At 39.2% G+C, this 23,942-nt stretch overlaps 1 non-coding gene and 1 pseudogene across 1 annotated transcript; one reads left to right on the forward strand and one right to left on the reverse strand.

Annotated features, from left to right (window-relative positions):
* Window positions 1-1,767: 1,767 nt before the first annotated feature.
* LOC127804555 (uncharacterized) lies at window positions 1,768-23,942 on the reverse strand (annotated as a pseudogene).
* On the forward strand, window positions 9,067-9,173 carry LOC127805387 (small nucleolar RNA R71). Its single transcript, XR_008024121.1, has one exon. It is a non-coding gene; the product is annotated as a small nucleolar RNA R71 (small nucleolar RNA).

Below are 23,942 nucleotides of genomic sequence, written 5' to 3' on the forward strand. Positions count from 1 at the left end.
CAGTCTCTCACAGGACAAGTGTATGCTCTCAAATCTCTCAAGAGGTGGTGGTAACTATTTCGCTCAAATTCACCCAATCACAATTCCACTACCATAAGCTTGTTTATCTTCTCAATCTCCACTATCCATGTCACATGCATACCACAAATCAAAAGGACTTTATTCAAGGGTTGTAATGTGGGGAAGAAAGAAATGGAAAGACAACAATGAAGGAAAACATGTCTTAGGTCGAGAAAACACTTCATGTAAATCTAGGATCAAGAGATAGAATTTCCAAGTATAAACATTATGAAAAACTTTGCATCTTTATTTAGTTGAGTGCGTTTTACGCTCCGTCTCAACTTTGCTTTCTTCTTTTTCTCATCATTTTTTTTTTCATCATTTTTCATTTTTTTTTTGAAAGAGGTGAGTGCATTTTACGCTCCTTCTCACCATTTTATCCTTTTGCTTGCTTTTCTTTTTCTTTTTTTTTCTCAGATGCAAATGGCCTTTTGCCTTATGACTTGCTTGATGAATTCAATCTCTCTCTCTAGAATGCATTTAATGTCTTTTTCCTAAGATTGGAAGGCTCAAAAGGGCAAGCAAAGAGAAAACAATGGTTTTTTTTTTTTTTAATTGGGTTAACCAAATGGCCGAATGGGTTTGAAAGAAAAGAATGCCTTAATCATATTTGGGTCGTGCATGAACAAATATAGCCTCAACCAAGAATCAAAACAAGTTCTAGAGTGGAGATCATGACAGGTGAATGCACACACAAGAAAGACAATAGGCTCAAAATCCTCACGGTTGTAGACTACCCAATCAATCTATCAAATCAAACTCATTGCCAAGTCACTTGAAATCAAGGAAGATAAGATTGAAGTTCTAATCATGCTGGGTTCTTTTAGACTTAATTGCTTAACTTGCATTTCCACGCAAAATAGACTCAACTAGACCCAAGGAAAAAGAAATATGAAAAGATAAAGAAAATGCTGCTAAAATAAGAATGTTGCCCCCCCCCCCAACACTTAAACTTTGCATTGCCCTCAATGTAAACATGCAATTTCAATCAAGAATAGGACAAGTAAATGTAAAAGATTAGGGAGAGAGAAACAGCCTGATTTTGTCAATTGTAGGCGGCGTTGAGGAGATGCAGCTCCTCCACAGTATGCTCCTGAAAGCTCTCGTAGAATGGCTTAAGCCGCTGCCCGTTCACTATGAATTGCTTTGCATTGGACTCGTCCTTGATTGTAACTGCACCAAAAGGAAAAACATGAGTAACTATGAAAGGACCAGTCCAATGGGAACGTAACTTACCGGGCATCAACTTGAGACGGGAATTGTATAGCAGAACTTTCTGGCTAACTTCGAATGTCTTCCTCACAATAAGCTTGTCTGCACATCCTTGGTCTTCTCCTTGTAGATGCGTGAGTTCTCATATGCGTCCATCCTAATCTCCTCAAGCTCTTGAAGTTGGAGCTTTCTTTGGGCACCTGCGTGAGCCAGATCCATGTTGCAGTTCTTCACTGCCCAATATGCTTTATGCTCTATCTCCACTGGCAGGTGGCATGCTTTGCCAAAAACAAGCCGGTATGGGGACATGCCAATGGGAGTCTTGAATGCGGTACGGTAAGCCCATAATGCATCCTCCAATCTCTTGGACCAATCTTTCCTATTGGGCTGGACTGTCTTCTCCAAGATGTGCTTGATCTCTCTGTTGGACACTTCAGCCTCCCCATTGGTTTGTGGATGATATGCTGTCGCCATTTTATGCAAGACTCTGTACTTTCAAAGGAGGGTCGCCATTTTTCGATTGCAGAAATGAGAGCCTTGATCACTGATGATCACTCGGGGAATGCCAAACCTACAAAATATGTGAGAACGAACAAAATCTGCAACCACATAAGCATCATGAAGTCCTGGTGGCTTTAGCTTCCACCCATTTAGACACATAATCAACAGCAACAAGAATGTACACAAAGCCAAACGACACAGGAAATGGACCCATGAAGTCAATGCCCCAAACATTAAAGATTTCACAAAACAATAAGGGTTGTTGAGGCATTTCATTCCTACGTGATATAGTGCCTGTGTGTTGGCAACGTGTACAATTCTTACAAAACTCATATGAATCCTTAAAGAGTGAAGACTAATATAATCCAGAATCCAGGACTTTCCTAGCTGTACGTTGGGGACCAAAGTGACCACCACATGCAAGTGTGTGACAAAAATTTAAGACAGAAGCAAACTCATGGTTAGGCACACATCTCCTGATGACCTGGTCACTACACATGCGCCACAGATAGGGATCATCCCACACATAGTACCGAGCCTCACTCTTAAATTTATTTAGTTGCTCTTTTTTAAGATATGCAGGTAATTCAGAAGTGACTAAATAATTTACCAAATCTGCGTACCAGGGCTCAATACCATGAATGTGGTAGAGGAACTCATCTGGAAAATCATCTCGGATAGGCTGTGAGCCCATGACTGTGGAATCTGAAGAAGGAGGGACCCTGCTCAAATGATTAGCTATTAGGTTCTCAGCCCCACTCTTATCTTTTATCTCAACATTGAACTCCTGAAGTAGGAGCATCCACCGTATCAACCTGGGCTTAGCATCGGGCTTCTTCAATAGGTATTTCAAGGCTGCATGGTCAGAAAACATGACAACATTAGAACCCAGAAGATAGGAGCAAAATTTATCTAAAGCAAACACAATAGCTAAAAGCTCCTTCTCAGTCGTGGTGTAGTTTGCTTAAGCAGCATCCAAGGTGCGTGAGGCATAGGTAATGACATGTGACTTCTTCTCCACTCGTTGTGAAAGAACGACACCAACTGCATAATTGGAAGCATCACACATGAGCTCGAATGGCAAGTCCCAATTGGGTGGCTGTATGATAGGTGGGGAAGTCAGGCATCTCTTCAACTCATCAAATGCCTGCTTGCAATGTTCGTCGAACTGGAAATCCACATCCTTTTGGAGTAGGTTGGACAAGGGATAGGCAATCTTGCTGAAATCCTGGATAAACCTCTTATAGAATCCTGCATGTCCAAGAAAAGAACGAATCTCCCGCACAGAGGTGGGGTAAGGCAGAGAAGAAATGATATCGACCTTAGACTTATCAACCTCTATACCCCTCTTGGACACTACATGCCCCAAGACAATCCCCTGCTCTACCATGAAGTGACATTTTTCATAATTTAGCACAAGATTCTTTTCAATGCACCTCTCTAACACTCTACCCAAACTAACTAGGCAGTCATCAAAGGAGGTCCCATACACAGAGAAATCGTCCATGAACACCTCTATGCAATGCTCAAGAGGGTCGGAGAAGATACTTACCATGCACCTTTGAAATGTACCTGGAGCGTTGCAAAGACCAAATGGCATCCTCCTATAGGCAAATGTGCCAAAGGGGCAGGTGAAGGTGGTCTTTTCCTGATCCTCCGGTGCTATGCAAATCTGAAAATATCCAGAGAAGCCATCAAGAAAACAATAGTGTGACTTACCTGCCAGCCGCTCCAACATTTGGTCAATAAATGGGAGAGGGAAGTGATCCTTCTTCGTGGCGAGGTTGAGTCTCCTGTAATCAATGCACACTCTCCAACTATTTTGTACTCGCATCGGAACAAGCTCATTCCTCTCATTAGGCACCACTGTGATGCCCGTCTTCTTGCGAACTACCTGCACTAGACTCATCCACTGGCTATCAGAGATAGGATAAATGATACCAACTGAGAGTAGTGTACTTACCTCTTTCTTTACCACATCCAGGATGGTGGGGTTGAGTCTCCTCTGGGGCTGTCTCACAGGTTTAGCTCCTTCCTCTAGATGAATCCTATGCATGCATATGGAAGGGCTAATCCCAGGTATGTCTGCCAATGTCCAGCCGATGGCTCTCTTATGTTGTTTCAAAAGAGCCAATAACTTCTGTTCTTAGTGAGGCTGCAAATTATTTGCAATGATGACCGGTAACTTCTCGCCATCCTCCAAGTAGGCATACTTGAGATGCTCGGGTAGGGGCTTGCACTCAAGTGTAGGTGGTTGCTGTAATGAAGGGACTAACCTGTTTGGCTCTAACTCAATGGCAGCAAGGTTAGTAGAAACAATATCCTCTATGGGGGAGCCATGAAGATCAGAATGTGCATGCTCATTTTCAACTTTAGAATCACGATTATCTAGAAATGCAGCAATCTCAGAACATGCATCACATGGATCACTCTCATTACAACAATCAGGACAGATGAAGGAATCTGGAAGGTCATGAATAGTGGGGAATGCATCAATCAAATCACAAGACTTAGTGCATGCTTCATCAACCAACAATTGAATCAAGTTAACTTGCAAAGTGGAATGATCTTCAGGGGGACATTTCATGGCATCAAGTATGTTAAAATGAATGGTGCTACCAGCAAATTCCATGGAAAATGTACCCTCATGCACATTGATGATAATCCTTGTAGTTTTCAAAAAATGGCCTACCTAATATAAGAGGTGCATGCTCATGCAAATTGTCATCTTCCATATTTAAAACATAAAAATCAGCAGGGAAGATACAATCCTTAACCTTAACCAAGACATCCTCCAAGACTCCAGAGGGGTAGGCTGTGCTGCGGTTGGCTAGCTGGACAACCACTCCTGTTGGCTTCAAAGGACCACACTGCAATGAAGCATAGATAGAGTTAGGCATGACATTAATGGATGCACCTAAATCTAGCAAAGCATTACTAAATTGCATGTCTCCTATAGTACAAGGAATGGAAAACGTCCCTGGATCTTTGCACTTCCTTGGCATGGCAGGTTGTATGAGAGCTGAAACATTCCTCCCAAGGTTGACCTTCTCATTCCCCTTAAGCTTCCTCTTGTGAGTACACAATTCCTTGAGAAATTTTGCATACTTAGAAATCTGCCTAATGGCTTCAAGGAGAGGGATGTTGACTTCAACTTTCTGGAATGTTTCCATAATTTCTTTATCTAATTCAGCTTCTGCCCTCTTCATGCTTTGGGTGACTCTATGTGGGAAGGGCAGGGGTTGGCTGATGGAAGCTTCTCTCTATTCGGATTCATTGCTGGTGGGTTGGATGCCTTCTTGTATTGGAGTGGGCTGATCTTGCTTTCTGCTACCAGCATCTTCTTTCTGATTTTCTGATTGTTCACTTGTTGGACTAGCTACTTCTTTGCCGCTTCTAAGGGTGACGGCACTCACATTATGTAACGCCCCGCTCCCACCTACGGGTGTTACTCACGAATAACCAACTTACTATTTACACGCTAGGGCAAAGATGAAGAGACGACTACGTTTTAACAGAAATGACCTAGGTGGGAACTAGGCTTTGCCCTCTCTTCGCTCCGCTCGAGGGTCCAGGAATTATCAGACGACCTATTAAAACCCGAAACCTTGCAATCGTCATCCCTTCTCAAGCTCTTTAGTGATGAGCTTAGGGTGACCTCCCAGGATCGAAAGAAAATAAGCTATAGCTCTCTAGCTTCAAATAAATTATGGCATAACGCCTTAATTGTAAGAAAATAATTTTTCTTTTCTTTGCCCCAACCATTAATCCATTTATCTCACATTCAATTCCTTTGGAAAATATTTGGATTAATATTTCTTTGGAAAAATTTAAATAAATTTTCCTCATAAATCTCCATCGATTTTCCCCCTTAATTATTTCAAAAATTCCTTAATTTTCCAACCATTAGGAAATTTATTTATTTTTTTTGAAATACAAATCTCTAGGAATCCTCATCCAATTTCTAAGATTTAAGGGGGAAAACTCCATTATTTAATTTTTCAAAATATAGAAAAATTTCCCTCAATTGCCTCAAATTTATATTAATTTAATAATAATTTAGAGGCTAAATACTCATTTATTTATTTATTAAATATAGATTATTTCAGAATTTCCAAAATAATATCCTATATTTAAATAAACAGGAATTAAATAAATAAAAAAGAAAAACAGAAAAAAAAACTAACAGCAGCAAAGGGGGGGGTGTGCGGCAGCTGGCCGTGCCCCCCCTCCAACCCGGGGCCGCGCGCGCCAGCCTCGGGCGCTGGCCGCGGCCATGCGCGCAGGCCGCGCGCACCGGCCGCGGGCGTTCGTCGCGCGGCCATGCGCGCAGGCCGCGCGCGCGGCCTGGCCGTCCGCTCGCACCAGCTGCGCGCGGCCGCGCCAGGCGCGCCCCTGGCCAGCACACTGCCCCCACCTTCTTTTTTTTTTTTTGAAATGAAACCCCACATTTCCAGAATATTTTCTCATGCCAAGGGGCTTCCAAACATTCAAGTTTGCCCCCCCTTTTCCCACACTTAGCCTTCATTACATATTAACAAAATAAATACAACACTTAAAGCATAAAAATACATAAACATTGCTACTCTTGCTTTCTTCCTTGCTTTCAACTCTCAACCTTGAAAAACTCCCTTCCTTCTTGCACATGAGATACCTACATGGTGAGGATAAAAACCTCATGAGCTATTAAGCTCAATAAGGGTGCAATGACAATAGTATGAACATGAAAATAAATGTGATGCCAATGCATGTATGCAACATGGTTAGGGCTTCCACATCCTCACAACCACCTTGGTTTGAGGCTTTAATCTACCCTACCCCACTCAACCTCATGGCCATAGGTCCTAAAACACACAACATGCCAATGCACACATAGAAATCATGCATCATACTTATAACTTGCAAGCCACCATCCCATGGGGCTATCCCTTACCTCTATTCTTTTTTGATTTTCCACAATCTTTATCTTCAAGAGAGCTTCAACAACTTGACTTGGCAAGACTTCACTTGCTTCCATTCCCTAAAGAAGTAAAAGAAATAACCTTGATCTTTAAAAATCTAATCCTTGAAGATAAGAAGACTAAGAGGTTAGAAGACTTAGATTTCTTTACAAAAACTAAAGAGTTTACCTCTAGGCTCTTTCTTCTTCTTCTTCTTCTTCTTCTTCTTCCTCTTCTTCTTCTTCTTCTTCTTCAAATGGCCAAAGGGAAGACTTGTCTTCCTACCTTGCCAATATATAATTTTTCTCCCTCTTTCAAGAATGGATCCTAACCTTTGGATCTTTGTGGTTTTAAGAGGAATAATCCTAGCCTTCCATTACAGGCACAATCCATGTGCTTTGGAGATTTTTAATCTCAACCATCCATTGTAATCATTCAAAATTCACTTCCATTTATGTTGGCAATCCATGCCAACTTTCAAGACTAATTTATGACCCTTGGATCAATTTCCCAATCCAAGGCCAAGTCTCCACCCTTGGATCATCTTGGTCTTCCATTCCAAAATTAGTCATTTTCCTCATTTATTTAATTTGACTAATTTCACCTCATCACATGAGTGACCACTTGAGAGACATATATATTTTCTTTCCCACTTAATTTAATGTGACCATTTTCCATAATCAATGCTTGACCATTTTTATTTCTTTTGCATTTTCTTTAAATGCAACTTAATCATGCCTCCCATTAATTGCAAGAATGACCATATTCCAATTAATTTAAATTTCTATTTACATAATTGTGACAATTTCACCCATCAATAATATATATATCAATTGTAAGGCAACTTTCCAATTAATTGCCATTTTAATGAGATAATTTTCACCCTTCAACCATGAAAATCTTTTTTTTTTTCAAAATTCAAATTTGAATTTCTTTTCCCAACATCATCATCACCATCATTAATGGCTTGAGTGACTATTAATCTTTTCCTTTTGGGTTTAAAATAATCACTCTCATCCCTTCCATTTTACTTGGACAAGAAAATGCCAAGTGTCACTCCATGCCACAACCTTGGCTTTCAAGACTTAATCTAAGCCATCCATGTGGCATTTCCACATTATCCCACTATTTTAGGGAAAATCCATTGTTTTTCTCACATAAGTAATTTATGAGTATTTTTCCCCATTTCCATAATTTAATTCCATTATAGAATTTACTCCAAAATTTCCAAAAATACTCTTTGCAAATTTTCAATCCCATTTATCTCCACATAATCCAAAATGGGAACTAATTCACTTCCATACTTAATTCCACCTAGGAATTATTCCCAATTTACCAAATTACCCTTTATTGGACTTTACTATCCAAATTACCAAAATACCCCTCTCATAGGGCACCCTCAATCTCAAGGATCCAACACCTTCTCAAGGGCGTTTTTGGAATTTTCTCACTTTCTTTCTCATTCATTTAACACCTGTAACACCGGGTGTTACACATTACTTCTTTGATTGGTCACAGGTTGAGAGGGTATTTGGCCAAAACCTTGACTCCTTAGCTCATTTATGTTGGAAGCTAGCTGCCCAATTTGTGTCTCCAAATTCTGAATAGTAGTCTCTGTTCTCTGTTGGAATTGGAGTGTGTTGGATGCTAGTTGCTTGACAAGATCATCCAAGCTAGGTTCCGATTTGGGTGGTGGTTGTGCGGGCTGCATAGTTTGATTTGGCCTGGGTGGGGCATGGTTGCTGGAACTTGGACCTTGAGGATGATTGAATCTTTGTGGCTGCTGAAATTGTTGCTACTGTAAGTCGTGAGTCTGGTATGGATTTTGCTGCTGGAATTGCTGATTTGAAGACCCTCCATATCTGAAATTTGGGTTATCCCTCCATCCAGGATTATATGTGGCTGAGTATGAATCATACTTATGTTGTGGCTGCTGTTGGAAAGGTTGATTGTGCTGCTGGAATGGTCTACCAGGGAAGATGCCAGCAACAGATTCAGTGTTCTCTTGTAGTTAGGGACATTGGTCTGTGGGGTGAGAGGGTAGGGACCATATTCCACACAACTGCTGCTGTGGTTGTTTCCTCTCCAATGCCAATTGTCTAACCATGGAAGCCAACTCCTCCAACTTGTTCTCTATTCTTTGCTGGTCATTGGTTGCTGCAACACTAATTTCATTGATGCCTCTTGTAGGAGTGTTCATTCTTGTGCCAAATTGCTGTGCATTTTGGATATCAGCTCCTGGGCAGCAGTTGGGGTCTTTTCAGATAGTGCTCATCCACTTGCAGCATCCACAAGATATCTGTCCATTGGTATTAATCCTTCATAGAAGTATTAGACTAGAAGCTGGTCGCTTATCTAATGGTGTGGACAGCTAGAACACAATTTCTTAAACCGCTCCCAGTATTCATGCAATGTTTCTCCACCTTGCTGTCGGATGCCACAAATCTCCTTCCTTATGGCTGCTGTTCTGGAGGTTGGGAAGAATTTTTCCAGAAATACTCTCTTCAACCCATCCCAACTTGTGATGGCGGCAAGTGGCAAGTAGTAGAGCCAATCCTTGGCGGCCCCATGTAAGGAAAATGGGAAGGCCCTCATCTTGATTTGCTCTTCATCTACTCCCTGTGGCCGCATGGTGGAGCAAACAACATGGAACTCTTTCAGGTGTTTATGTGGATCTTCTCCTGCAAGACCATGGAACTTAGGCAACAAATGAATTAGTCCAGACTTAAGTTCGAAGTTGGCATCTAGCTGGGGGTATTGAATGCATAAAGGCTGGTAATGCACATCAGGTGCAGCCAGCTCTCTAATGGTTCTACCATCTAAATGACCATGGTTTCCATTGTTGCCATTATTTCCATTAAGCCCATTATGACCATTACCAATTCCATTTCCATTGTTTACATTATCAGCCATGTTGATATGTTCTGGAATAGGCTCAGATGGTATATGACAGTCAACAACAGTAGTAGAAGCCTTGAATCTAAAGTCTGCCCTGTGCTTTCTAAGGGTTAATTCAATCTCAGGATCCAAATCAATTAATTTTTCCTTAGAGGACCTGGTCATGCACTAAAGATCAACACAAAAACAGCACACAAAATGGCCTATGCACACCAAAAACTCAAAAACACAAAAACACAAAACATATCAATCAAGAAGCCCTTAGATGATTTTTTTTTTATGCAGTTTTTCACAAAATTTCAACACAAAAACATTGAGGGACCTAGAAACACTAAAAACCACACAAAATTAGCCACTGAAAAACACAAAATGGCCCCAAAAGTGGTCTAAACGTTGGAATTTGGCTAAAAAACGCCCTCCTCACTGGAAAACAGTGACTATTTCTCCTCACACCCCCATTCCTTTGGACATAAAAAATCAGGGCATTCCAAGATAGTCGACGGCGGTGAACAGTGCTGGCTATGGCAGAAAATAGAAGAAAACAGAGAAGAAAAAATAGAAAGAATGAACAAAGAAATAAAAGAAAAAAAAAAGAATGAAAAAAATCTTGTTATGGAAGAACAGATTGACGGTTCCCTGGCAACGGCGCCAAAATCTGGTTGGGCTGTCGAACACCGATAGATTAGATGAATAATGATTCGGATTTGCAATAAGGGTGGAACCCAAAGTCGTCTCCCAACGAACCTCAAACGGATATGTCAAAACAAGACTAAACGGGGGGGGGGGGGTTTGATGAAAAACAGAAAACAAAATAAACAAGAACACAGTAAACCGAGATGCAACCAGTTGCAACCTTTCCTCCCTACCCGGGTATCATCATCCATCATATAAAGAACCTATTTATCTTTAATCCCCAGATCTAAAAAAAAATGCTTGACAATCGCCGAAGACTAAATCGAAACAAATATAAAAATCACAGAAAATCTTCTTAATCAATATACAAGTTTCAATTTTTTTAGCACACAGATCTGAAACCGACATGAACAATCACCCACTAAGTTTATGTTGTTTCTTGCAAACCAATACCCCAATCGAGCCTATTAGTCAAATCTGCCCAAGCATCATGCATGCATTCATACGATCGCATAAAATACATACACACTTGAGAAGAAGCAAAGAAACAAAACCATAAGATTAAAGATGAAAACAGATATACAAAAACGTCCAAAGATTCAAACCGGATAAGGAGTATGGTATGCAACCGGTTACAAAATTCTTAGCCTTCCATCTTGACAAGAACAATGGAGAAAAGGAAAATTGGCTACTGTTCACATGAGAAAAGAATAATCCTCCTCTAATGGCCTCTTAATGTGCTTAAATAGACCTTAGGAAGGAAACCCTAGGTTACCAAAACTTCACAGCTGATTTCGAATAGGATAACGTGCGTTCTGGGCTTCGGCTCCTTCATAAAAATTGTATATCAGGAATAGTAGATAAAATTGGGATTTTTAATCACTTGATTTGGATATCGGACGCCCAAGTTATGGCCTTTTAAAGATTCAGCATCTGTGCAGCTTTCCTAATTTGACCCAACTTTTTGGCCCCAAATTTGAAGTGATGTTTGGAAGCCAAAAAGAACTCGGATTTGGACAAACCATACCATTACAGAAAGCCCAAGAAGTCATCTACAATATCTATGAAGACATCATTCACGTTCTGGGATTATAACTTGGCCAAAAATTTGAAAGAAGCACATAAGGTCAAATTTGTTAGCACACTTTTGCTTCTTTGTCTCCAATCTCCTTGTTTCCCTTCTTACCATCAAAATTCCTCTTGACCCAGGAAGCCCAAATCTGTCCAAAATAAAATAAAATAAAACAAAATTAAGATGAATAAAATGACACAGCTAACGTGCAAAAAGACTAAATATGAGGGCTAAATAATATGAAAATATGCGCTCTATCAATCACCTGAGAAGTTGAGAGAGTTTTTGAAGAAGTTGTGTGAATCCAAAGCTAAGTTAGAAATTTTTGTGAAAAAATTCTTCTACTTATCTCTCTCTCTGATATTCATGAATAGAAGTGGTTTCGAGTGGATTGACTTGGCATATAACACTTGGAGGATTATACGACAAGATACCTAGTGTTGAAATCGGATTTCATCAAAGAGGTAACATTTTATTTTTGCCTTCAATTTGTTAAACCATAATTTCTGAAAAACGAAATACTTGCAAACTAAATTTTAATTCCACTATGCATATGATAAGATCTATGTAATCCCAACACGTGCAGCAAGGAATGATGTGATTTGAAATAATTGCGAAAAAGTCTGACAAATGGATTGGCAGCTCCCGAAACCCTCATCAATTAGCTTGTATCAGCTCCTAGTCTGAAGATCACACTGTGAGCTGGGGGGCTAGTGTTATGGGTATTTTTGGGGTCACATTAAGCGAGTTGGACTCGACCTAATGGACCAGTCCAATCTCTCTAAGCCCAACGGGCCCAAGCCCGAAGCCCTCAGAATAAGGTCGCACGTCGCTAAGACTCGAGCTCAAACTACGGGGAGCAAGCGAGCTCAGATCATGGAGATCATGCAAGCTTAGGCTGCGGAGCTAAGCGAGCTCCTAGTAATGCTTCGAGCTCGCTGGTCGACCACTCAACTCGCACGACAAAAACAACGTGGAATAACCAGAGGTGGAGCCCACTTGCTTTATTCGAGGCAAATCGAATCCCAGATAATAAGGAGCCCACTCCCGGTTTTATGGAATTGATAAGGACCCCTTATCCCCCATGATATTATCTTTCCATTTTTTTATTTTATGTAAATTGTAAACACTTACACTATAAATAGGGGTTAAAATCATTGTACAAGGGGGAAACAATAACAACATACTATTACTTTGCCGGAATCACCAGAGAACAGTCATGGACTAGGCATCATTCTGGCCGAACCACGTAAAAATCTTCTCGAGTATTCTTCCTTCCTTTCTCTTGTGGTTGATTTTCTTATTACTGGTTTTCAAATCCTGGTCAACCAATTTCGAGTGTCGACAGGTAGTGTATTAGCTAAATTATCGAATTGACTTAGTAAAAAATTTAGTGGAAATTCATTGGAAGATTTCAATAGAATTGTTGCCATAGATCAATTTAATTAATTTAGATTATATGTAATTTTATAGGGAATTTTGACTGCATCGATGATACGTTTATCGCATTATCGGCAGTTAACGATTGATAAGGTAAGGGTTTAATATACTCTATGTGTAAATTACTATTGTCATGGCTTGCATAAGATGTTAAGAGAGTGCCTAGGCATGGGACGGTGGATTTCTAACCGTGGGAGTCTCGAGATAGGGTCTAGGAGGAAACCACTAGGGGCCACCTAGATCCTGAGATAGGTGTGGTGGACAGATTTGCATGCATATTGCACTTCATATTTATCTATGATGTCATGCTCAATAATTTACTGCATTGCATATTACCTTTCCTGAGTCCCATGACTCACCCCCTTCATTCCCACTAACCACACAAATAGCTCGGGGTCCGGTAAGGGAAAGGCGGTGTATGACAATGATCAGCTAGATGATGAAAGTGGCAATTCATGATAGGAATGCGAGTCTAGTGACTTGTAATTGTTTTACTTAATGGCTATGTCGAATGCCATCTGTACTTATCGGTTGGACTTGTTTCTTTTGTAATAATGAATACTTTGAGTGAGTGACTTATAATTGCATCCTATTAATCTACTTATGAGAGTAGGTTAGATTTGAGACTTGAGTGTCCTTCTACTGCTTATGAGTCTTAGATCTCAAGTTCTCGATGGCCGGAGGCCTTGAAGCCTAGACCCCACCTAAGGCGCCCACATCATTTTTAAGGTATAGCTGGCCTCTGGAATTGAACCTCTTGATGTAACATTGGGTTACGGTGACACCCGATTGTAGGGATGGGGTGTTATAGTGTACCTATTGTGACTGGGTGGATGACCATTTGAGTGGTAGTTATTTGAGGCTTTCAGCCTACTGACTGTGAATGTAGTGCCAAGGGGATTATCTATTTTATCGTTAGTCTGACGGTTTAGCTGGATCTGGTGAGCGAGATACGAGAGGCCTATGTGGGTGACAAGTATTTGTCTATGGATAGATGAGTGTGGCTAGCCCAAGGGTTTTAATTTTTGAGATGTGAGGTGGCATTCTCAAGTTTTGGGGCAGGATATACGGGCCTAACCTTTGAGAATTGAGGCAAATGATTCTAGATGAGGCCCACAGGACTCGATATACCATGCACTTGGGGGTTCATTTGATCACTCATTTGCAGACTTTAATTGAAAAATTTGCAAAGTTATCTCTCAAGGTAAAGCCATGCAGTGACACTACAGTTATGGTACAGATGCACTTGTAGGTTGACTTGTGGGAAGAGATTAAGTAGGCTATGGCTAAAGAGGGTAGTTTGAGGCAATGGGTGGAGAAGAATGGACAATGTAAACGACTTGAATTTAAACACCATAGAGGTGCATAGACTCATGGTTACAACTATTCTAGATAATCCCTTCACGAATTTCAATAACAGATTGTCAATCTCAAAAAGCTTTCAACCATTTTCGAATAGTTAGGGATCCTATCACAGTGGTCCGGTCCCTTGGGACTTGGATTCTAGTCCAAACATAACAACCACGGTGATACACAAACTTTGGCATCTAACCGTCTCCACAGTTCACTATGTAGCTCTAGCTCATGGGTCTCACACCCCTACCATAAGCTAGCTTACAAGCTACTCCAGTCATTAGTCATGAGTCCATCACAAGTCTTCTTCTTTGGTCCCTAGGCTCAGATCCGTTGTTACAAGCCACACACCCATGGCGCTATTGTCATGCTAGAGCCTCTCATCCCGTCTTCCGAGAGTTGCAATTGACTCCACCCCTATCACTTCTGGTATTTCTTTTAGTACTAGCCTTAACTCCAAACCTTATGTTTCCTCAAGTTAGTCGTCTTTGAGGACTTTATAATGCTTAACAACGTAGGACCGATCAACAGACGTGCCTCAAAGATCGATAGCTAAGGCTTAAAGCTAAAAGATGATCGACAGTCTCGTCACACTAGTCGACAGCTAGCACCCACCCATACATCCAACGGCTGATAGACATGGCATGGATGGTTGATAGCTCAAGCTAAATTCTCGAAAATGGTCGATGATTTTGGCACATCGAGCGACCTACATTATGCTTTTTCACAAAATGAATATCCACCGATCATGCTCAAATTACTTCACACCAATTCTCATTTTCTTTCAATTCATTATTCACATAACTGAAAAGACAACAATCCATAACCACACTACTAGGTAGCACATATAGGCACTTACATCAACCATAGTACCCCAATCTTGTACCACTTTAACCTTACAAATGATACTCTTCACTTCCCCCTTTATCTGCGAAATGATCTCATCATTATGATAAAAAAAGTCTCATTATTTCTCAACAATAGAAACAGATACCACCTAATCATATTACAGAAATCGAAAAAATTCGGACACCCTAGAGCCGACCCTAGAGACGTTACAAATAAAGTCTCTAAGATACAAAAATAACTAATAAAAATAATGATGATGGTGAAAAAGAACACGACTTATAGATAGAGCAGTACCTTATTATCAAACGGTATGTTATAATGGGTTTACTTATGTCTTTTATTATAATAATCTATTTATCTTTGAGATGACTGTCCTTGCTCGGCTCCCACTACTCGTGTTCTTGATTATGTCAGGGGAGGTAAATTGCAGGTTGAGCTTTTGGCCATTGTATAGGGTGAGAATTAAACTCCTAACCCACCGAATTAACACCAACATATTACTCATCCGATCACTCTCGATAGACCTATGCCCTGAGGACAATAATCTATCTATCCTTGTTAGGTCATCACATGGGTTTAATACAGAGATTGGATGAGGGGTGAACCGAGGAAGAGGGAGAGAGTGGCAGGGATCATTGAAATGAGGACAAAGTTTTTCAAACTCAACCAACGTCTCCCAATGCACCATTTTATTGATGCTTTGAATTGCAACAACTTAGAAATTCGAGGAAACTGTTAAGAGAGAGATTGAGTCATTGTTAGTTGGTTTAATTAGTGTGCTTTTTATAAATTTTTTTTTATTATATGAGAGATTTAAATCTGATTATTATGTTATATGATTGATGTTAGTGAGATGATCTGAATTATTATATATTTAACTTAATTTAGGGAAACGACAAAAAAAATATATACAACAAGTTACTTACTGAAATGCAACAACTGATGCTAACACGTGGCATGATTGCATTAGGTGAGTAACATGGTCCATTCTAATGGCTATTAGTCAGTAGCATAGGTAGGTACTTTGGGTAATTAAAATTGTGCCTGTAATTATACCGAAATTATGTTTTAGTCAAAGTGCGTCCACGTACCTTGGAAATGGCATATACGTTGCAGCGTGAGTTGCTTTGCATCGTTGAGGCCCAACTCACGCCACGTCGCTGCGCATGTTGTGTTTACTTGCCTTGGAGCTAGAATGAGATGAAAGAAAGAGTTGCCAATTATTGCAAACATGTGTTTCATTATTTGCCATTGTTTTTCTCAAGGAAAGCCATAAGTTCTAGTCGGCATGTAAGCAAACAGCCTCGAATTGACTATTAATTACTTCTTCTTTTTTTGTTACTAAACAATAACAATTTAATTAGCTGATACCATTTCTATATCACTCTACTACCAAAACAAATTAAGCAGTTGTTTATCTGGTATTGTCTTTTGGAGAAATTATGTTTAACAGCATTTTGGAAAGGAGAAAAGGACACCTGTTAATTGCCTGTGTCTCCCTCCACTTCGTCTCTTGAATATTATTATTATTATATAGTTTTAAAGGTTTGAGATGAAGAAACTATAGAGAATGAGGTGAATGAGCGAGCTACGAAACAGGGATGAAATGAGGGAGATTGTTTTTTTGGGAATGGTGATGTGGTATGATCTATGTGGTTAATTAAAATCTTATCAATGATGATAGATAGATGATCAAGATTTAACTAATATGACACTGTTATGTTAAATAATAATTGTAACATCCCGTATCGAGCGATAGGAATGACTGGAACAACTTACCTTAATGAGCCTATGCGAACTTCTTAGGGGTTACCCATCCTTAAGCTTCCCCAATTCAAACACACTTAACCCAAGAGTTCTTTGCCAATATCCAGCCCAAAAGCTATCCAGCTGGTGTTGTTTCCTTCTTACAATTGTCAGGGCCTACTTCATGATATATCCGCTAGCATAGGACATTTGAAAGAGAGTCCTTCCAAAATGGAATACAGAAGCTGTTGAGTTCTAACCTAGTCAAGAGGGGGGGTGAATTGACACCTTTTAAAAACTTTAATGCAAAACTTATGCATGTATATATATGAGAAAACAAATTTAATATAAACCAAAATTGTAATTGAGAGTACGGGAGCACTTAAATACTAGATGGATAATATGATATCCGCCAGCTGTGCTAGTATGTGCTTAGATCCAATATACTCTTCAAATTACAACTTGGTGAAAACATGTGATTTGAATGCACACAATAACAAGACTTTAAATAAACCAAATGGAATATTGAATGAGTAAAAGGAATGATCAATTAAAGCAAATCAGAATATAATAGCCAATAAGAATGTAGGCCTTAGGATTTGGCCACACAAAACCAAAAACAAACAAGTATAATCAAGCAAGAATAAGTAAAGAGTGAAGAGAAGAAGGACACAGCGATTTATAGTGGTTCGGCCCTTATGGCTTACATCCACTACCTAAGGATTCCCTTCCTTAGGATTTTCAATCAAATCCACTATATGAAACTTTTCTTACAACCACCAAAGCCTTCACTTGGCTTCACCACCACCAAACTATTTCTGGAGTCTCACACTCACTAGTTTGGATTTTGTACGCTCTTTACAAGATAGTAGAGATTGAGAAATAGGGTTCTCTCAAAAATAATACAATAAAGTGTAGAGAACTCTCTTAGTTTTCCCTCAAGAAGATAGAGGAAAAGAAAGACTTAGAGAGAATGAAAATCTTGGCCAATGATGTAGAGAATAATAGGGCTTCCAAAAGTTGTTCCAAAGCCTTCAAGAGATCCTTTTATATAGTGTTAGAGCAGGCTTTCCTTGATCAATCTCAGCCCTCCATGTGTCAAGTCTTCAAGCCAATCTTAGCCCTTCGTTTTGAATTTTTGATTTACCTTCCATAATCAGCTAACTTGATTGATCTTCAAGACCTTTGAATTTTGTAGATCTCCAATCAGCCTTGAATGAGCAAATCAATTCCAATAATGCATGGCTGATTTTAAGGATTAAAAAATATCACCCAAACCCTTCATAATTCTTGCAAAATCGAAATTAAATAACAAATGATCAATTCTGACTTCTAGTTGATCTTCAAACTCCTTTGATTGTGCAATTGGCCCCTTAGCTTCCATAACAAGCATAGCTAATTTGAAATTTGAGTTTAAACCTCCAAATGGTGTAAAATCCTTCAAATATTCTCATAATGAAGCAAATTTGTCCAATAATGAAGATATCAATTATAACTTCAAAGGCCCTTAATTGATCAAGTTTCCATACTAAAAATGTTGATAACAAGAAGAGAATCAATTTGTGTAGCTGAATATATGCAAGATATCCTTAGAATATTCTCCCATAATGAAGATATCAATTAGCTATAATGAGGATATCAATTAGTCATAATGAGTAGGATAATTGATTCCATGATTTGAGTAGAGGATCCTTTTAATGAGATAGAATTAGCAATAAAGGAAAGTAATATCATTCAAGGTTTAACTTTCAAACCTTAATTTCGTCCATTAATGTTGAACAATAATGCTGAATCTTTAACTTCTCCATTTGAATGCCATTAAAAAATTCTTCCATATTTAACTGAGTAAAGAAGCTTCTAAGAACCTTTAAATTTACTCCATGATTCTCTTACCATATTTAGACCAACGAGATAATGTAACCTTGATGAGTGTGCTCCACGTGGCTGCCATGTCAACAAAATGCCACATTAACAATGCCATGTTGCCAAGTTACATATATGGCAACTCCATATAGTGGATTACTCCAATCTCCTCAAAAACTTCCATATATATCTTTTGAACTTCCCATATATGAACAAGGATTCAATATATTTTCTAGACTTTCCATTCTAAGAAGAACTTTCCATTCATAGCTCAAATACTCAAATTTCTAGAAAGCTCTCTAAAAACTTGTTTCCATATATAATGAAATCTCTATATAAGTATAAGAAGTTTCCATATATAACTTGTGTCATGAAATCACTAAAGAATAGCTTTGTAAGCCTTATGAAGGCTTCATGCTTTATTAGTACATAAAATATAAATTCACATTCACACATGCCAATCATCAATCATCAAAATCTACACTCAACAGAAGCAAGCATAACCAAAGACTTCATATTATAAATGGCTTCACTTCTAATAGGAGCGATAATCTTTCTTACAACATTTATTAAGGCTTTAAAAGTCATACACTTCTCAAAATAAACAAAGGCCCTAAAAACATACAAAAGAAATAACCTTTGACCCTGGCTTTCCACACAAGTCTAAAAAATCTTTAGGTCGGGGGAGATCTTTGTACACGACTGAACTCAACTTTGAGCCCTACTAGACTCCCCTTTTGCTACAGATTTTTCCTTACTTGGAATGACAACAAGCAACAAGTGAGCCACAAGGCTCAGCAAGCATAAATATAGCAAAGGGAATAAAGATAAGATGAATCTATAAAAGCATGCATAAGATAAGAATCAATGGAAGAAGAAGAAAAGAAGAAGATGAAGAAGGAGGAAATTGCCGAGAGAACCAAGGGAAGAAAGAGAGAAGGAAAATGAAGATTGGAGAAGAAGCAAGAGGGCATGGCTTGCCTTCTCGCTAGCCACCAAACCCACCAACTTCACTCCCCTTTTCCACATTTGCCCCTTACATTCACACACACAACACTACTTTATTAAGCCCCTTTTAGTCTTTTGGCCTTATTTACATTTTCTTATCCCTTTTTCTTTAATCACCAATTTTACACACACAATCTAACATACATATATAATTTATGCCAAGGCCCACTTTTATTTATTCCCCAAGCCCACTCAAAAGCCCATCCCATGCTAGGCTCATGGAATTATCCAACCCATTATTTCCTTTCGGGCTACAAACCCTTGGTCCAAGCCCACTTCATTACACATTTTATGTCTTAAATATTACACACATACACACACACATTAATTTACTTTCAATTAAATTTTAACCAAAAACATTATTATTTTTTATTTAATTGCATCTAACAATTAAGGCCCACATGAAATGCTCTACACCAAAATGTAATTATCATCTAAGATCCATTAAATGGGTCATTACACTTTCTCCCCCCTTAAAATAATTTGGTCCTCCAAATTCGTACCTGGTTGAGCAAATAGTTGGGGAAACAGACGCCGCATCTCATCCTCATGCTCCTAGGTAGCCTCGTCTAAGGAGTGACGCTGCCACTGAACCTTCACAAAAGGAATCGACCAGTTCCTCAAAACTTTTTCCTTTCACTCCAAAATGCTAGTTGGCTTTGTCCACCTCTATTCCCTTAGCAGAGACAATATGCCCTAGGACTATACCTTGTTTGACCATGAAATGACATTTTTCCTAGTTAAGCACAAGGTGGGTTTCTTCACAACGAGCTAGAACTCTCTCTAAATTCTCTAAACATGCCTCAAAACTAGCTCCATAGACAGAGAAATCATCCATAAAAACCTCCACAATGTGTTCTGTCATCTCACTAAAAATACTCATCACACACCTTTGGAAGGTGGCAGGGGCATTGCATAGTCCAAAAGGCATACGTCTATAGGCAAATGTCCCAAATGGACATGTGAAAGTGGTCTTTTCCTGGTCCTCTAGGGCAATGTCAATCTGGTTATATCCTGAACAACCATCAAGGAAACAATAGAATGCTTGCCCAGCTATTCTTTTAAGGACTTGGTCCAAGAATGGCAATGGAAAATGGTCTTTTCTAGTCATTGCATTGAGTTTTCTGTAATCGATGCACACTCTCCATCCGATTTGGATGCGAGTAGGGATCAATTCATTCTTTTCATTTCTCACCACTGTGACTCCAGACCTTTTTGGGACCACTTGAGTGGGGCTGACCCACTTTGAATCCGAGATGGGGTATATAATACCTGCATCCAGCAACTGTAGCACTTCTTTCCTAACCACCTCTTTCATGTTAGGATTGAGTCTCCTCTGCATTTACCTAACAGGTTTAGCATCCTCCTCTAGAAATATCCTATGAGTGCAAGTCAAAGGGCTAATTCCATGCAAGTCTGAGATGGTCCATCCTAAGGCTTTTTTATGAGCTCTCAGAATGTTTATCAGTTGAATTTCCTGTTGGGATGTCAAACTTGAAGAGATGACTACGGGGAGTGTGTTCTCATCACCTAGAAATGCATATTTTAACTCACTTGGCAAAGATTTCATTTCAGGTGTGGGTGAGGTATTATCAGATTGTGACTCCTCATTGTTCAGAGAACCCAATGGTTCTGATTTGGGAATCCATTGAGCCACAGGCATTGCTTCTTGCTCCCTAGTGTTCTCCAATTCTTTTAACTCTATCTCTTCTTGATCTTCTTCCATAGATTTGTTCAAAAATTCTTTTGCAAAATAGTCCTCAGCTAATGTTTGAACCAAATCTACTTCCTCCACCTCATTCTCATCTATGTGTTGTTTGGAAACTTTAAAGATATTCATCTCTACAGTCATGTTTCCAAATGATAACTTAAGTATTCCATTCTTATAATTAATTATGGTATTTGAAGTTGCTAGGAATGGTCTACCAAGAATGACTGGAACAGGGGGTTGAGGGCCTTGATGGGGTTGTGTGTCCAAGACTATAAAATCAACAGGGAAGTAAAATTTGTCCACCTGCACTAATACTGTTGGAAATGTATGCCCTAAAGACACGTATTGTTTAATTTATGGTAATGATGTTTCTTTTATTCAGTTTATGGCACATATATTATTTGCATTTAATTGTTAGAAAAGTGTCCATGCTATTAAGTAAGTGATTCATGTGATGGGTCGTTCTTCACAGTTAGGCATGAATCATGGGTACTTAATGAGCAAGAAAATATTACTCTTGATCTTTTGATAGAACTGGGCATTCTATCATGATAAGATCATTGTGCAATAGATCCTAATGGAGGATGGCTTGCCTTAGCCAGTAAACAGTCCGTTTACTCTAATTGTACAAGCGCATTCGGAATGCGTAGAGTGGACCTGTGATAGAAGCTAATGACAAAGTACTAATTATCATGGAGCTAGTCTATCACTGCTACTACGTGGACGAGTACTCTAATACTTGAGTATTAGTTTGTGGTCTAGTGAACCTAGAGCTACATTCTTAAATTCACTGTAGGTGAGGTCTATCAAAGATCAATAACCTTTTGAGTTGGGAGTATGGTTTCTAATTAGCTAAGACAGACTGATATAAGATAGTTTCTGTGATTCACCCCCTTGTGATTGTCCAAGAATAATCAAATAATCCAGAGCCCTAGGAACGTGACTTAAGAGTGTGTGCTTCTGGGTAGCTCCCAGTGATAAGCAAGTACATTCGAGTAGTCATGGATTATTGGACTAGTGATCTAAGGATGGTAGAAATCATTTAGAGAGGTGTTAGTACATTATTCCTTTCTAAATGATGGGTGTTACGCAGAGGGGTATTTTTGTCATTACACTAGTAAGTCAAAGACATTGCATATGCAGAATTATTCGTGGGGTCAGTGTTACCATATGGTGATAGTTAGAACACTTAGAATGATAAAATATAGCTACTAGGTAGCAGGGATATTTTGGTCATTTTAGTAGCCGTGAATAATTTGTCTTTTGGTCCCCGGGGTAGCTCAATATAACTCATGTATTATTTAATACATTTGGCTTGTTGGATGAATTACATTGAGAGAGAATTATTTTATTCAGAATGGTCCATAATTAATTGGGCTAGAATAAAATAATAGTTCATTAGTTTTTAATTAATTGGGCTAACCCAATTAGAAAATTAATTAAATGGACTTGGCCCACTAGGGTTTTAACCCTAGGGTTCTCCCTATATATTCTCTCCTTGGTTGTTTTTCATCCAAGTCGATTTTACTCTTCTTCACCGAAAGAGAGGCCACGAGTTCGAGTCATACTTCAGAAGATCGAAAGAGAGCCTCCAAGTTCTGATGCGAAGGAGCCGAAGGATTGCAGGACAACTGTCATCTCCACCACGAGAAGAAGCTCCCGCCCATCCTCTGCCTGTCGCCTCATTTCGTCCGGTAATCCGAAGGAAAAGTAAGTTTCCTAGATTCTTATCAGTACGAGGAAAGTTTTTTTTTTTGAAAAAACCGCTTCCGTTGCATGCTATGTTCCTCGTTATGGATCCTTCAAATACATCCTCCACTATCCCCCTAGGGACTTTGATTGACCTATCAGCAAGCTATAGGGTAACTCTTGTTGGCTTGAGTTCTCCTAAGCCCAGTTGCTGATATACACTATAAGGAAGCAAGTTGACACTTGCTCCTAGATCTAAGAGTGCTTGGTCCACCCTCTGGCTTCCAATTATGCAAGAAATGGTTGGGCTACTAGCGTTTTTGTACTTAGGAGGTGTTTTAAGTTGCAGGATGGAACTCACCTGTTCAGTTAAGAATGCTTTCTCATTGATGTTGATATTTCTTTTAACAGTACACAAGTCTTTTAAGAATTTTGCATAAGATGGTGTCTGTTTGATTTCATCAAGGAGAGGAATGTTAATCCTCACCTGCTTGAACACTTCATAAATATCAGCATTTTGTTTTTCCCTCTTTGTTTGAGTAAGTCTTTGAGGGAATGGTGGTGCAGGGTTGCTCTTGAATTCTTCCACCTTATTTTTTTCTTTAGCTTCCTTTTTTTTGTTTTCAAGTTTTTCCTCCAAAGTTGGAGCATTGTCATTTTTTATATTTTCATTTTGTTCTTCTTCTTGTGCATTAGGTTGGCTTGTCCTAGGATCATCTGGTTTGTCAATTATTTTTCCATTCCTAAGGACAGTAACTGCTTGCACCTGCTCATGATTATTGTTCCCACTATTTGATGATTCCACTTGATTTGTTTGCCTCACGGGGTTGGGATTTGGTTGAGAAGGGAATTTCTCAGGTTCTCTCACAGTCAAAGTTTGAGTTAGCTTGGTTAGCTGACTCCTCATATCCTCAATTGCCCTATTTGTTTGCTCTTGGAATTTTGCTACCTGGGCATTGTTCCCCAT

This window comes from Diospyros lotus, chromosome 6, assembly GCF_014633365.1.
Source record: "Diospyros lotus cultivar Yz01 chromosome 6, ASM1463336v1, whole genome shotgun sequence".
NCBI classification, from domain to species: domain Eukaryota; kingdom Viridiplantae; phylum Streptophyta; class Magnoliopsida; order Ericales; family Ebenaceae; genus Diospyros; species Diospyros lotus.